Here is a 15,793-nt window from a genome sequence, read left to right on the forward strand (position 1 = left end):
TCGTTACGTCAGAAGACACAGAAAAGGAACTGTCAGTGAAGCTTTGCCATCGGAATGGAAATCTGCCACTCCAGCTTTACGATAGTATCACCATAAGAAGGATATTCGAACGGGTAAAGGTACTATGACAAGTGTCGAAGTTCGAAGCCACGGGTTGTTCAGGCGAATGGCCGCGTAGCGGGCAACCAGACCAAAATGCTGCTGATGCTCGACCACTTCAGAAAGAGATGGAGATTTTTTAAAAATGTGTGTGAATATCTTAACTGCTTACACAATACTTAACCTAAATTATCACAAGGACAAACACACACACCCATTCCCGAGGGAGGACTCGAACCTCCGCCGGGACCAGCCCCACAGTCCATGACTGCAGCGCCCTAGACCGCTCGGCTAATCCCATGCAGCCGGACATTTTAGAAGGTACATCTCCGCACTACAGAGAGCAGTAACGCGTGCCTCCCCCCCCCCCTCCCGCAGTGGTGTCGGTGTCATCATGAACAGTTAGCCAATGCTTTTGTGACGCCGTAAGCATCTGCGATCTGCGATATCGGCACTTCAAAAAATGGGGGAAGATGACGACGATTGGCTGTCCAACTTGTTGTGGACCGCGAAGTCCATTTCATGTGAAATGGATTTCACACTCCAGGAGTCTGTCAATAACCACAACTGCAGAATTTACGCTACCAAAAATTTTAGATTCCATGATGAGAAAGCCACCATGAGGTGTGGATTTACCACAAAATTATTGATCGACCCTGTTTCTTCGAGGAAATGCGGAGTGGTGCATTTCAATCAGTCTGCGTGAGGGGTGGGAGGTATTCCGATATGTTACAGATTCCCCTGTTACGGAATAGCCTGGTTGATAAATACCTGCTGGAAGGTAAGACTTTTATGCAGGATGGCACTCGACTCAATATTACTACACGCCACTTCCGTCATCCTTCTGTCGCCGAGCGGTTCTAGGCGCTTCAGTCCGGAACTGCACTGCTGTTACGGTCGCATCCTGCCTCGGGCATGGATGTGTGTGATGTCCTTAGGTTAGTTAGATTTAAGTTGTACTAAGTCCAGGGGACTGACGACCTCAGATGTTAAGTCCCATAGTGCTTAAAGGCATTTGAACCATTTGAACCGTCATGCTTTGCCTCCCAAGTCCCCGGATCTCAGTGTGATTAATTATTGGTTGTGGGATTGTATTCTATTGTATTGTATGGAACTGGGGACCTAGAAACGACAGAGAGGCTTCGTCCCCGCCGTAGCCCTCAGTGGTTCACAACCCCACAACAGGCCACAGCAGTCCACCCACCCCACCGCCGCCCCACACTGAACCCAGGATTATTGTGCGGTTTGGCCCCCAGTGGACCCCCTGGGAACGTATCACACCAGATGAGTATAACCCCAGGGTTTGCGTGGCAGTGTAATTATGGTGTACGCGTACGTGGAGATAGTGTTTGCGCAGCAATCGCCGACATAGTGTGACTGGGGCGGAATAAGGGGTACCAGCCTTCATTCGCCGAGTCAGATGGAAAACCGCCTTAAAAACCATTCACAGACTGGCCGGCTCACCTGACCTCGACACTAAACCGCCGGGCGGATTCGTGCCGGGGACCGGCACGCCTTCCCGCCTGGAAAGCCGTGAGTTAGACCGCACGGCCAACCGGGCGGGCGGTTGTGGGATTACCTCAAGTCGCAAGTCTATCGCCAACGTCCAGTCTCATTAGGAATGCTAAGAGGCAATTTTTTTCTTACCACACGTCCTGATATGCTGTACAGTGCTGTCCACAACATTGTCCCCTGACGACAGCTATTGTTTCCTGATTTGCTGCCGACATATTGAACATTTGCTATAAACAACATCGCCTTTGCTAAAATTCAGTTGTTACACTAATTATTATTTTGTATCATATGAAGGGCAATACTAACCTTACGACTTATCCTAGAAGCTAGATTAAGAAAAGGCAAACCTACGTTTCTAGCATTTGTAGACTTAGAGAAAGCTTTTGACAATGTTAACTGGAATACTCTCTTTCAAATTCTGAAGGTGGCAGGGGTAAAATACAGGGAGCGGAAGGCTATTTACAATTTGTACAGAAACCAGATGGCAGTTATAAGAGTCGAGGGGCATGAAAGGGAAGCAGTGGTTGGGAAAGGAGTGAGACAGGGTTGTAGCCTCTCCCCGATGTTACTCAATCTGTATATTGAGCAAGCAGTAAAGGAAACAAAAGAAAAATTCGGAGTAGGTATTAAAATTCATGGAGAAGAAGTAAAAACTTTGAGGTTTGCCGATGACATTGTAATTCTATCAGAGACAGCAATGGACTTGGAAGAGCAGTTGAAGGGAATGGACAGTGTCTTGAAAGGAGGATATAAGATGAACGTCAACAAAAGCAAAACGAGGATAATGGAATGTAGTCAAATTAAATCTGGTGATGCTGAGGGAATTAGATTAGGAAATGAGACACTTAAAGTAGTAAAGGAGTTTTGCTATTTAGGGAGTAAAATAACTGATGATGGTCGAAGTAGAGAGGATATAAAATGTAGACTGGCAATGGCAAGGAAATCGTTTCTGAAGAAGAGAAATTTGTTAACATCGAGTATAGATTTAATTGTGAGGAAGTCGTTTCTGAAAGTATTTGTATGGAGTGTAGCCATGTATAGAAGTGAAACATGGACGATAACTAGTCTGGACAAGTAGAGAATAGAAGCTTTCGAAATGTGGTGCTACAGAAGAATGCTGAAGATAAGGTGGGTAGATCACGTAACTAATGAGGAGGTACTGAATAGAATTGGGGAGAAGAGAAGTTTGTGGCACAACTTGACTAGAAGAAGGGATCGGTTGGTAGGACATGTCCTGAGGCATCAAGGGATCACAAATTTAGCATTGGAGGGCAGCGTGGAGGGTAAAAATCGTAGAGGGAGACCAAGAGATGAATACACTAAGCAGATTCAGAAGGATGTAGGTTGCAGTAGGTAGTGGGAGATGAAGAAGCTTGCACAGGATAGAGTAACATGGAGAGCTGCATCAAACCAGTCTCAGGACTGAAGACCACAACAACAACAACAACATCATGTGAAGCGCCGTTTGTTGGTCATTTTGTGTACTTTTGTTTTGGTTTCAGTAAAACCCCATAACACTTCAAGCACGTGTATCAGTTTTTACCTCCATACCCACATTATCCCACAGTGCTAAGTGCCTGACAATTTGTCAACTTCTCAGGAAGTGTATTTTTTGAGATGTTTTGTTTCTCACACAAAGCGATTTTCCATGCATGTTGAAATTAAGTGTAGCAATTAGGATTCACATGTTGATGTTAGAAGATGTACAGGGGGCGTCAGCAATTTTTGGTGGCTATCCACTCAATTGTGGGAGTGACTTTCGCCCTTCGCTAGAGGGAGACTGTGTGTCAATACATGATCATGTTTAAATAGGGAATTACTAGGATAGGAAAATGACATGTAAGGATTAATCCCCCTTAACTTACATCATTTATCCTTTTGGAAACAAACATTTATTTTTTTTTTAGGTAACAATAGGTCCCCTTTAAGAAAAACAGGTAGGAAAATTCCAGGTTAATTGCCACGTTCAGTTTACAGACATGAATGCATTGAAATTTGTGAATGATGCAGTCATTGAATTACAATAATAATGGCCTCAGAAAAATTCAAGAACATAAGACTAAAATACTGGCCTTTCAAAAATATAAATTTAAAAAAAATATTAAATAAACCAGCCAGTATAAATAATTAAAACTGAGTTGTAGATAAATTTCTTGAAGCAAGCTCAAATCCAAAACCTTAGGCAGACTCCCAAAAGAAAAATATTAACTAGTTAGCAAGAGGTAACAACTGAATTTTAAATTTTACCCAAAAGATTTACACCAATTAATTTACAATAAAATTTAGAACGAAGGTACAACATGAATAAAACAAAACAATAACATGAAAGTCCTGGAGAAGAAGAGTGAACAACGACCCGGAAAAGGCGTCGCGCCGATCCGGACCGCGTGTCTGTTGCTCCCTGCACTGCTGCTGGCTCTAGCTCCAACTGCCTGCACTGAGTTGTTCGGAGGCTCCCGGACGCCGCTCCAGTAGTCGCTCTCGAAGCCTACTCGAGGCAGTGACAACCGCACAAGAGAGTTATCCACACCATCTGGTGAGACGCCAGCTAGAAGCTATCGATAGGGGAAGGTGAAACTAACTGCCACGGCACACATGCAATAGGCAGAATTTGTCAAGATACTCCAAATGGGACGTTTCTGGAGGAGAAAGTTTCTGGGAAAATTTTTTTGAATCATCTGCAGACAGTGTGGTGCCAAATTCAGAGGGTTCGCCCATGGGTAGCGAAAGAGGCGGAGTCCAATGTATGAGCATGGGTGCACATTTGCAGTGCTGAGCATGGCCTTCCTCAAAACGAGTAGTTGGCTGTGGTGAGCATCTTTGTCGCTCCGGCACATAGGGAACTTTGAGAGGTGCTTTACTCCCTCTGCAGCGTATTCTTTCGACTTGCAGTAGCAGTTGTTCAGTTTAATGCACATAGTAGAGCCTGACAGTTTAGAGGTCCCCAATCACTGTTGCTTGAGACAGAATCAGTCACATAGCATTAACGTCGATACTCAGAGCCAACTTCGTCAACCGACCATTACTACTTACACAATTGTGATTTGTAGAAGTCCTCATTAAATCCCTTTTTTGTATTATTATTCTTGGACATGATACTCAATGCACATTTATCGTTTCATTGAATAAACTTTCTCTTATCAATAGAGCACATACGTTGTTAATATGACAATTTTTAGTCTATCTTTTTTTCGATACTTGATGTCAGTTATTATTTGATTACAAGTTTCCAACTTACGGTTCACTACTATGTCACATATCATTAATATGCGTTTAGATAGTCCCTTCTACACAGTTTTCAGCAGTGTAGCAGGTATATGAGAAAAGTTATAAGACTGTCCACACTGCAAGCGATATGACATTGCTGTGTTGTTCGACTTATGTAGACCGGCGTATTCACTCATTCTAGGCCCCTAATCTGAGTTTCATCTCTGTACAGCCATCACGTGATTTTTGACAGCGCCGCCACTCAAGTTGTGGTTTTCTTGTCTGTTACAGAAAATGAACTGCGGAATTTAGAACATTATGCCACCAAATTTTGTGTCAAACTTGGGGAATCCACGAGTGTGATCTCTGAACAGTTGAAACAGGCCTATGGGGAAAATACCTTATCAAGAGCACAAGTTCCTCGCTGGCACAAATCATTTTTGGATGCCCGAGAACATGTTGAAGATGAATCTCGACCAGGCAAATTTTCAACTTCAAAAACTGTCAAACATGTTGAACGTCTGCGTGCTCTTGTGAGATCTTACCAACATGCAACAATAGGAATGATGAGTGACCTGTTAAACAGTTTCACCGTGCATTAAGTTTTGACTAAAGTTTTGCCCTTGCGAAACGTTTATGCGAAAATTGTGCTGAGAGACCTGACAACTGAGCTGAAGGATAGTCGAAGAAACATGCGCTTGTTGAGAGAGATCCCAATGGCCATGAATGGTTCAGCCTTGTGATCACAGGTTTTCTGGATTTCTGCGTACGATGCTGACACCAACTGCCAAAGTGAGAAGTGTCGCATTGAGACATCTCTTTGACCGAAAAAAGGTCAAATCAGCAAATCAAAGATGAAACCTATGCCAATTTGCTTTTTGACAATAGGGGTATTGTGTACAAAGAATTTGTTCCTCCAAGACAAACTGTCAACCAGGCGTTTTACAAAGATGTCCTTAACGTCTCGGGGAAACGATGAATCGAGTGAGATTCTGCAGCATGGCATATATCTCACGACCACTTCCATCACGGTAGTTTTTCAAAAGGACGCTATTTTGGGTCTCTGGAGAACATTCGAAAGAATGTGACCGACATGTTAAAGGCCTTACCAGTTGAAGCCTTACAGCGCTGCTACCAAGACAGGGAACAAGACTCCATCTGTGTATAGCTCCGGAGAGGAACTACTTTGAAGGAGACAATATTGTTGTTTGAAAAAATAAAAACTTTGGTACTTAAAAAATCAGTATCATTATTTTTTTCATATATCTAGTATCCTAAGGGTTGTTCTGTGTCAGGCTTCACTCCAGTGCAGAAATTAATTTCAGGTAATTCCAAATTTACCATACCACTGTGGTGTCTTGTAACTGTTTCTAGTGCTTTTTAACCAATTGTGTAATCGAACAGTAATGGATGTATTCGACTATTTGTGCTCAATATATTACGTTTATCGTGAAGAGCCAGTCCCTGGACCAATTATCAATTCTCAGAAAGACGTCCTTCATTTCGCTGCAGGCTCCTGGAGTTGCAACGTCCCAAAGAACATTACGGAGGGTCCGACGTGGTGGCGCAGCGGTTAGCACGCTGGATCCACCATCAGGAGGACGATGGTTCAAATCAAAGTCCAGCCACTCAGATTTAGGTTTTCCATGTTTTCCGAAATTGTTCCAGGCAAATATTGGGCTGGTTCCTATGAAAGGGCACATACGATTTCCTTCCACATTTGATAAAAAAAATGGCTCTGAGCACTATGGGACTTAACTTCTGAGGTCATCAGTCCCCTAGAACTTAGAACTACTTAAACCTAACTAACCTAAGGACATCACACACATCCATGTCCCAGGCAGGATTCGAATCTGCGACCGTAACGGTCGCGCGGTTCCAGACTGTAGCGCCTAGAACCGCTCGGCCACCCCGGCCGGCCATTTGACACATTATAAGCCAACAGTGACTTAAAAAGAATGAGTAATCCACTCTGTAGATTCTTTCTTAGCCAAGGTAATGCATTGTCTTTTCAAAACAAAATATGTACAACAGCCGTTTTCTTTATAACCTCCCACAGGCCATAAATAAGGGACAAGTGTATATAAGCAATTACTTTATAGCTAAAGTTACGTAATGTTACGTATACTTAGGGCTACTTTGACATAATCCATAATCACCACAACAGTTCACGTATGTCGTTCCTATGGACAATCTTTCCTAAATCCTCTTCATAAAATATTGCCGTTAATGGACTGAAATGAGAAGCTTCCTGGCAGATTAAAACTGTGTGTCATACCGAGTCTCGAACTCGGGACGTTTTACTTTCGCAGACAAATGCCCTACTGACTGAGCAACCCAAGCACACACTCACGACCCATCCTGAGTCTTCCTTGAATAACCCAGTCGGTAGAGCACTCGCTTACGAAAGGCAAAGGTCCCGAGTTTTAGTTTCGGTTCAGCACACAGTTATGATCATCCAGGAAATTCCATATCAGCGAAACTCCATTACAGAGTGAAGATTTCATTCTGTAATTGAAACAAGTCTTGATGTTGAGTTGAAGCTCCTTGTGTGTTTGGAGACGCTGCCCTCCAGCCACTTCTTCAGTTCGGAGAGGAGATCGAAGTCACTAGTACTAGGTCTGAACTGAGTGGCGGGTGACGAAAAATATCCCATTGAAATTGCTAGGAGAGCCGTTGTGCTGCGCCAGCACTTAAAAGACGGGAGTTGTCACATTTGAGAACAATTATGGAATTTGGCATGTCATTTTTCTCCATATACTCGGCAGTTTCTACTGCATTATTCCCTTCTGCTTGCACGAAACGAGTAACGCTTCGCAGTTCGCACCTGGCGGGAGAATCAATTGAGATGGCCACGTTAATGTAACTGCAGCTCAGCGCAGACTGACGTGTTTACCGCCGCGGTGAAAGGACGTGTCGTGCGGGAGATGTGCAGTCGCCTGCTGCGCACATCACCTGTCTGCAGCTTATCTGGCGTTTATGTTATGCGATTGCAGGCTGAAAAAAAAGAAAAGAAAAACAAACGTGCTGTCAGGGACTGAAAAAATAATGATTCTCTTATGTACCGAAAGGATCACATATTACACTAAAAAGATTTAGAGACATTCGTAATGGAAAACCACCTTACGTAATTCGGTTTAGTACTACATATTCATCATCTTTCCACAAAAAATTAAATGAATCTGAATTATTGTACCTGTCTATGATGTTTCACTTGCAGTCCTCCCTCATTCTGCATTTTGCGCATTCCTGTATCCCTGCTCTGCTGTGGTCGTAACTACACAGACATTTTTCCTTCGATTTACTCTCAGTTCATACTGTTTATTGGTTAGACTGTTCATCTCATTTCAGTACGTTCAATAATTCTTCTCTCCTTCCACTAAAAAGAGTAACATAATCAGCAACACTTTTGATTGATATACTTTCATCATAAAGTTTAGTTAGACTCGTGAATGAATCTTTTATTTGCTTAATTGCTTCATCGATGTATACACTGACTAAAAGGGACGAAATTCTGCATCCCTGTCTTACATCCTTCATAACTGGAGCACTTAGTTCTTGGTAATCCATACTTATGGCTTGATCTTGGTTCTTGTACATATTGTATACTTGCCTCGAGCCTGCTGCTTTACTCTCGTAGATTTTATGGTCCACATTTTTTTTCTTTAATCGAATTATTACGTTGTTCACAACTTACAACACCTTCCAAACTTTTTAGTCTAATTAAGTCCACAGAGACATGCTCTTTTCGAGAGGTACTTCTGACCAAAACGCGATTCTGCTGGTTTGGGGTCCAGAGTTTTGTTAGTCATGCCTTTTGCATTGTCGCGATGATTTTTCCCTAGGAACGTTCATCCCCAAATACACATTTTTTTATATCTAACAGTGGAAATAACAATTTACATAAATTTAGCTTTTAATTGTTTTTAATGCAACGAAATATTTTCTTAATAACTTTCTCTCCCTGTTTCACCCCTTATTTTAACCTCTGAGGGGTTAAATTTCCTAAAACAGTGAAACACATATTTTTTTAAATTCCTAACAGAGAAACTAAATTCAAATTTTCATAGATTAGCTTTGAAAATGTTTCCGTAATGAAATATTTCGTAAAACATGTCGTCCCCTATGTCACCCACTGAACGATTGAAATCCAAAACAGTGAAACACGTATATTTTTATTTGTAACTGAGAAGTCAAATACCAATTTTCATAGACATAGTTCTGAAAATACATTATTAGTTCTTTAAAAACGACATTTTTTTAATTCATTTACTATTTCACTCCCAGATAGGTTGGATTCCTAACAACACTCAAACACGTATTTCTTTATTTCTGAGCGAGAAACCAAACATTAATTTCCGTAGGTGTACCTTCAAAATTGCCTTAATAGCAACATATTTTCAAAAAAGCAGTTCATACCATATTTCACCCCTTTTGGGGTGGACCTTTGAAAAATCCCTTCTTAAACGACGCACGACACAAACAGTTTAAGATCAACACCCTCTCCAAATTTCAAGTATCTGTTCTTAACGGTTTGAGTTGGACGATGATGAGTCAGTCAGTCAGGACATGATGAAAACTATTTTTTTAGTATTCTGTTAGATAACACCAGTACCCTCGATCCTTTAAAACCATCGGACTGTCATTTAGAAAAGAGCTCCAAACGTCTCATTATTTTACAAATGAGAGAAAAAGTTTTGAAATTATTCGAAATTACGTGTAAAGCTCTTATTAAGTACTCTGCTTGAAGAGATATACACTGATTCTAATTTTAATATATAGTTTATTGTGTTAAACATGTAACGTAAAATGATATCTCTTAATCAGTAGACTATGGCAGCATTTTAAAATTTTAAATTCGAACAATAAACGGTTAATTTTTGTTGCCCCTGGCAGCCTCTAGAAGGACAACATCCAAAAAGTATTGGGTGAATGTTTTAGCTGAATAGTAACAAAGACAAGTAACAAGCAGTAATCACAGCACAATACTTAACACCATAGTCTGTTATCACGTATCGGAGGCGCTCTTTCAATATCTCTATCCGTTTTCCGTTTCCGTAACACTAGTCCAATGGTCTCTGGGGAATGGCTTAGTAATAACAGTAAAATATTTGATTGTTTAAGAAGTAATCTGCTAGTAGCGTGAACAAAAGAAGCATATTGAAATTCACAAAACAGAGCCCACGACATAGTGCGTAAGAACAGCCAGTTTCTGGAAAGCCATAACCATATATTTATCTTAAGAAAACTACGAGTTTTTCTAGTAGAGTTATAAACATTATGCACTCAGCGCAGTTTGGTACCGATGATTGTGAGAACATCAGATCTGTAGAAAGACCAAAAGATTCTCAGGAAAATTCTTTCTAGGCTGCTAGTTTCAGTGATTCAAAATAACAAGGCTGCACACAGCCACCCTTCCAAAATCGTATCACACTGGCAATTCTTGCAATAGCGCTAAACTTCTAATCTCCATTTTCGGGAAGAGTGCAAAACATCCCCACCAACTCTGAGGTTTTCTGGACCTCCTACCTCGCCGTACATCAACGCCGGTACGGAGATCTGTGTCTGAATTAACAGAGCACTCCAGTGATTCTAGAACAGGTGCAAGACGCGCCTGAGTAGGTGATGAATCGTATGGAGGTGATGGCGTGCATCTTTTACCAAATAGGTGCGTCTCCCCGGACGGAATAGTTTCTACAGACTATAAGGCCCCTCAGCATGCAAGATACTGCCAATTAGCGTTTGGTGCTGGAAAATCCATCAAACGTCGTATATATGTTAACAGTCCATGTTCAGATCTATGTTTCAGGACATTTCTCATAAGCCGGCCGAAGTGGCCGTGCGGTTAAAGGCGCTGCAGTCTGGAACCGCAAGGCCGCTACGGTCGCAGGTTCGAATCCTGCCTCGGGCATGGATGTTTGTGATGTCCTTAGGTTAGTTAGGTTTAACTAGTTCTAAGTTCTAGGGGACTAATGATCTCAGCAGTTGAGTCCCATAGTGCTCAGAGCCATTTGAACCATTTTGAACATTTCTCATATTCTTGCATTATTTTTCATAAAAAAAAGAAATGTTAACATCACTTTAAGAAGTAGTTTCCGCACAAAACTGAAGAAAGGTAGTGATTGAATTCTATGTATATTTTAAGAAAAGTCAATGCGGATGAGTAGTAAGGACAAACCAGTAAAGATGGGATAAGTATTGCTAGTGTCTACATCTACATCTACATCTACATGGTTACTCTGCAATTCACACTTAAGTGCCTGATAGAGGGTTCATCGAACCATTTTTATACTACTTCTCTACCATTCCACTCTCGAATGGCGCGGGGAAAAAGGAACACCTACATCTTTCCGTTCGAGTTCTGATTTCTTTTATTTTATTATGATGATCATTTCTCCCTCCTAGGTGGGTGTCAACAAAATATTTACACATTCGGAAGAGAAAGTTGGTGATTGAAATTTCGTAAATAGATCTCGCCGCAAAGAAAACCGCCTTTGTTTCAGTGACTGCCACCTCAACTCGCGTATCATATCAGTGACACTCTCACGCCTATTGCGCCATAACACGAGACGAGTTGCCCTTCTTTGCACTTTTTCGATGTCCTCCGTCAACCCGACCTGGTAAGGATCCCATACTGCGCAGCAGTATTCCATCAGAAGACGGAAAAGTGTAATGCAAGCTGTCTCTTTAGTGGATTTGTCGCATCTTGTAAGTGTTCTGCCAACAAAGCGCAGTCTTTGTTTCGCCTTCCCCACAATATCATGTATGTGGTCTTTCCAATTTAAGTTGCTCGTAATTGTAATTCCTAGGAATTTAGTCGAATTGACAGCCCTTAGATTTGTGCGATTTATCGTATACCCAAAATTTATCGGATTTCTTTTGGTTCAAAATGGTTCATATGGTTCTGAGCACTATGGGACTTAACATCTGTGGTCATCAGTCCCCTAGAACTTAGAACTACTTAAACCTAACTAACCTAAGGACATCACACACATCCATGCCCGAGGCAGGATTCGAACCCGCGACCGTAGCAGTCGCGCGGTTCCGGACTGCGCGCCTAGAACCGCTAGACCACCGCGGCCGGCTTTCTTTTGGTCCTCATGTGGATGACCTCGCACTTTTCTTTGTTTAGTGCTAATTTCCACTTTTCGCACCATACAGAAATTATCTCTTGTTACAGTCAAGTCGTTTAAATACACTCGTGGAAATGGAAAAAAGAACACATTGACACCGGTGTGTCAGACCCACCATACTTGCTCCGGACACTGCGAGAGGGCTGTACAAGCAATGATCACACGCACGGCACAGCGGACACACCAGGACCCGCGGTGTTGGCCGTCGAATGGCGCTAGCTGCGCAGCATTTGTGCACCGCCGCCGTCAGTGTCAGCCAGTTTGCCGTGGCATACGGAGCTCCATCGCAGTCTTTAACACTGGTAGCATGCCGCGACAGCGTGGACGTGAACCGTATGTGCAGTTGACGGACTTTGAGCGAGGGCGTATAGTGGGCATGCGGGAGGCCGGGTGGACGTACCTCCGAATTGCTCAACACGTGGGACGTGAGGTCTCCACAGTACATCGATGTTGTCGCCAGTGGTCGGCGGAAGGTGCACGTGCCCGTCGACCTGGGACCGGACCGCGGCGGCGCACGGATGCACGCCAAGACCGTAGGATCCTACGCAGTGCCGTAGGGGACCGCACCGCCACTTCCCAGCAAATTAGGGACACTGTTGCTCCTGGGGTATCGGCGAGGACCATTCGCAACCGTCTCCATGAAGCTGGGCTACGGTCCCGCACACCGTTAGGCCGTCTTCCGCTCACGCCCCAACATCGTGCAGCCCGCCTCCAGTGGTGTCGCGACAGGCGTGAATGGAGGGACGAATGGAGACGTGTCGTCTTCAGCGATGAGAGTCGCTTCTGCCTTGGTGCCAATGATGGTCGTATGCGTGTTTGGCGCCGTGCAGGTGAGCGCCACAATCAGGACTGCATACGACCGAGGCACACAGGGCCAACACCCGGCATCATGGTGTGGGGAGCGATCTCCTACACTGGCCGTACACCACTGGTGATCGTCGAGGGGACACTGAATAGTGCACGGTACATCCAAACCGTCATCGAACCCATCGTTCTACCATTCCTAGACCGGCAAGGGAACTTGCTGTTCCAACAGGACAATGCACGTCCGCATGTATCCCGTGCCACCCAACGTGCTCTAGAAGGTGTAAGTCAACTACCCTGGCCAGCAAGATCTCCGGATCTGTCCCCCATTGAGCATGTTTGGGACTGGATGAAGCGTCGTCTCACGCGGTCTGCACGTCCAGCACGAACGCTGGTCCAACTGAGGCGCCAGGTGGAAATGGCATGGCAAGCCGTTCCACAGGACTACATCCAGCATCTCTACGATCGTCTCCATGGGAGAATAGCAGCCTGCATTGCTGCGAAAGGTGGATATACACTGTACTAGTGCCGACATTGTGCATGCTCTGTTGCCTGTGTCTATGTGCCTGTGGTTCTGTCAGTGTGATCATGTGATGTATCTGACCCCAGGAATGTGTCCCCTTCCTGGGACAATGAATTCACGGTGTTCTTATTTCAATTTCCAGGAGTGTATGTGGGCATAACGTTGTAAAGCGATATGAAATGGAACGAGCATGTGAGCATTGTGGCAGGGAAAGAGAATGGTCGACTTTGGTTTATTGGGAGAATTTTAGGAAAGAGCGGTTCACTTGTAAAAGAGATCGCATATAGGACGCTGTGCTACCTATTCTGGAGTAGTGCTCGGGAGTTTGGGATCTGTTCCAGGTCGGATTGAAGGAAGACATCGAAGCAATTCAGAGGCGGGCTGCTAGATTTGTCACCGGTGGGTTCGAAAACACTTGTTACCTTTTTAGGTTCCACAACGAAACATTGTCTCGAAATTTGGTACAAAATCCGAAGAAATTCTGGTCGTATGTAAAGTACACAAGCGGCAAGACGCAGTCAATACCTTCGCTGCGCAGTGCCGATGGTACTGTTACCGACGACTGTGCCGCTAAAGCGGAGTTATTGAATGCAGTTTTCCGAAATTCCTTCACCAGGGAACATGAATGGAAAATTCCAGAATTTGAAACACGAACAGCTGCTAGCATGAGTTTCTTAGAAGTAGATACCTTAGGGGTTGCGAAGCAACTCAAATCGCTTGATACGGGCAAGTCTTCAGGTCCAGATTGTATACCGATTAGGTTCCTTTCAGATTACGCTGATACAATAGCTCCCTACTTAGCACTCATATACAACCGCTCGCTCACCGATAGATCTGTACCTACAGACTGGAAAATTGCGCAGGACGCACCAGTGTTTAAGAAGGGTAGTAGGAGCAATCCATCGAACTACAGACCTATATCATTGACGTCGGTTTGCAGTAGGGTTTTGGAGCATATACTGTATTCAAACATTATGAATCACCTCGAAGGGAACGATCTATTGATGCGTAATCAGCATGGTTTCAGAAAACATCGTTCTTGTGCAACGCAGCTAGCTCTTTATTCGCACGAAGTAATGGCCGCTATCGACAGGGGATCTCAAGTTGATTCCGTATTTCTAGATTTCCGGAAAGCTTTTGACACCGTTCCTCACAAGCGACTTCTAATCAAGCTGCGGGCCTATGGGGTATCGTCTCAGTTGTGCGACTGGATTCGTGATTTCCTGTCAGGAAGGTCGCAGTTCGTAGTAATAGACGGCAAATCATCGAGTAAAACTGAAGTGATATCAGGTGTTCCGCAGGGAAGCGTCCTGGGACCTCTGCTGTTCCTGATCTATATAAATGACCTGGGTGACAATCTGAGCAGTTCTCTTAGGTTGTTCGCAGATGATGCTGTAATTTACCGTCTAGTAAGGTCATCCAAAGACCAGTATCAGTTGCAAAGCGATTTAGAAAAGATTGCTGTATGGTGTGGCAGGTGGCAGTTGACGCTAAATAACGAAAAGTGTGAGGTGATCCACATGAGTTCCAATAGAAATCCGTTGGAATTCGATTACTCGATAAATAGTACAATTCTCAAGGTTGTCAATTCAACTAAGTACCTGGGTGTTAAAATTACGAACAACTTCAGTTGGAAAGACCACATAGATAATATTGTTGGGAAGGCGAGCCAAAGGCTGCGTTTCATTGGCAGGACACTTAGAAGATGCAACAAGTCCACTAAAGAGACAGCTTACACTACAATCGTTCGTCCTCTGTTGGAATATTGCTGCGCGGTGTCGGATCCTTACCAGGTGGGATTGACGGAGAACATGGAAAGGGTGCAAAGAAGGGCAGCTCGTTTTGTATTATCACGTAATAGGGGAGAGAGTGTGGCAGATATGATACGCGAATTGGGATGGAAGTCATCACAGCAAAGACGTTTTTCGTCGCGGCGAGATCTATTTACGAAATTTCAGTCACCAACTTTCTCTTCCGAATGCGAAAATATTTTGTTGAGCCCAACCTACATAGGTAGGAATGATCATCTAAATAAAATAAGAGAAATCAGAGCTCGAACAGAAAGGTTTAGGTGTTCGTTTTTCCCGCGCGCTGTTCGGGAGTGGAATGGTAGAGAGATAGTATGATTGTGGTTCGATGAACCCTCTGCGAAGCACTTAAATGTGAATTGCAGAGTATTCATGTAGATGTAGATGTAGACCGAGATGCTTCTGGAACTCAAAAGGGAATCCCTTGAGGGAAGGCGACGTTCTTTTCGAGAAATACTATTGAGAAAATTTACAGAACCGGCATTTGAAGCAGACTGCCGAACGATTCACTGCTACCAACATATATTGCGCGTAAGGACGACGAAGGTAAGATTCAAGAAATTAGGGATCATAAGGAGGCATACAGACAGACCCGCCAGGTTAGCCGAGAGCGCTAACGCGCTGCTTCCTGGACTCAAAGGCGGTTTATAGGGTCCTGCAACGTGGACGACCCGATAACGTCGTGGAGAGGAAGCACCCGAACG

The 15,793-nt window shown here is 43.8% G+C and overlaps 1 protein-coding gene across 1 annotated transcript in view; it reads left to right on the forward strand.

Moving 5' to 3' along the window:
* The window catches only part of LOC126204368 (protein qui-1-like), a 396,210-nt gene that overhangs the window by 119,410 nt on the left and 261,007 nt on the right, over positions 1-15,793 (forward strand). The gene's annotated exons all lie outside the window — the stretch shown is intronic.

Source organism: Schistocerca nitens, chromosome 9, assembly GCF_023898315.1.
Source record: "Schistocerca nitens isolate TAMUIC-IGC-003100 chromosome 9, iqSchNite1.1, whole genome shotgun sequence".
In the NCBI taxonomy this organism is placed as follows: domain Eukaryota; kingdom Metazoa; phylum Arthropoda; class Insecta; order Orthoptera; family Acrididae; genus Schistocerca; species Schistocerca nitens.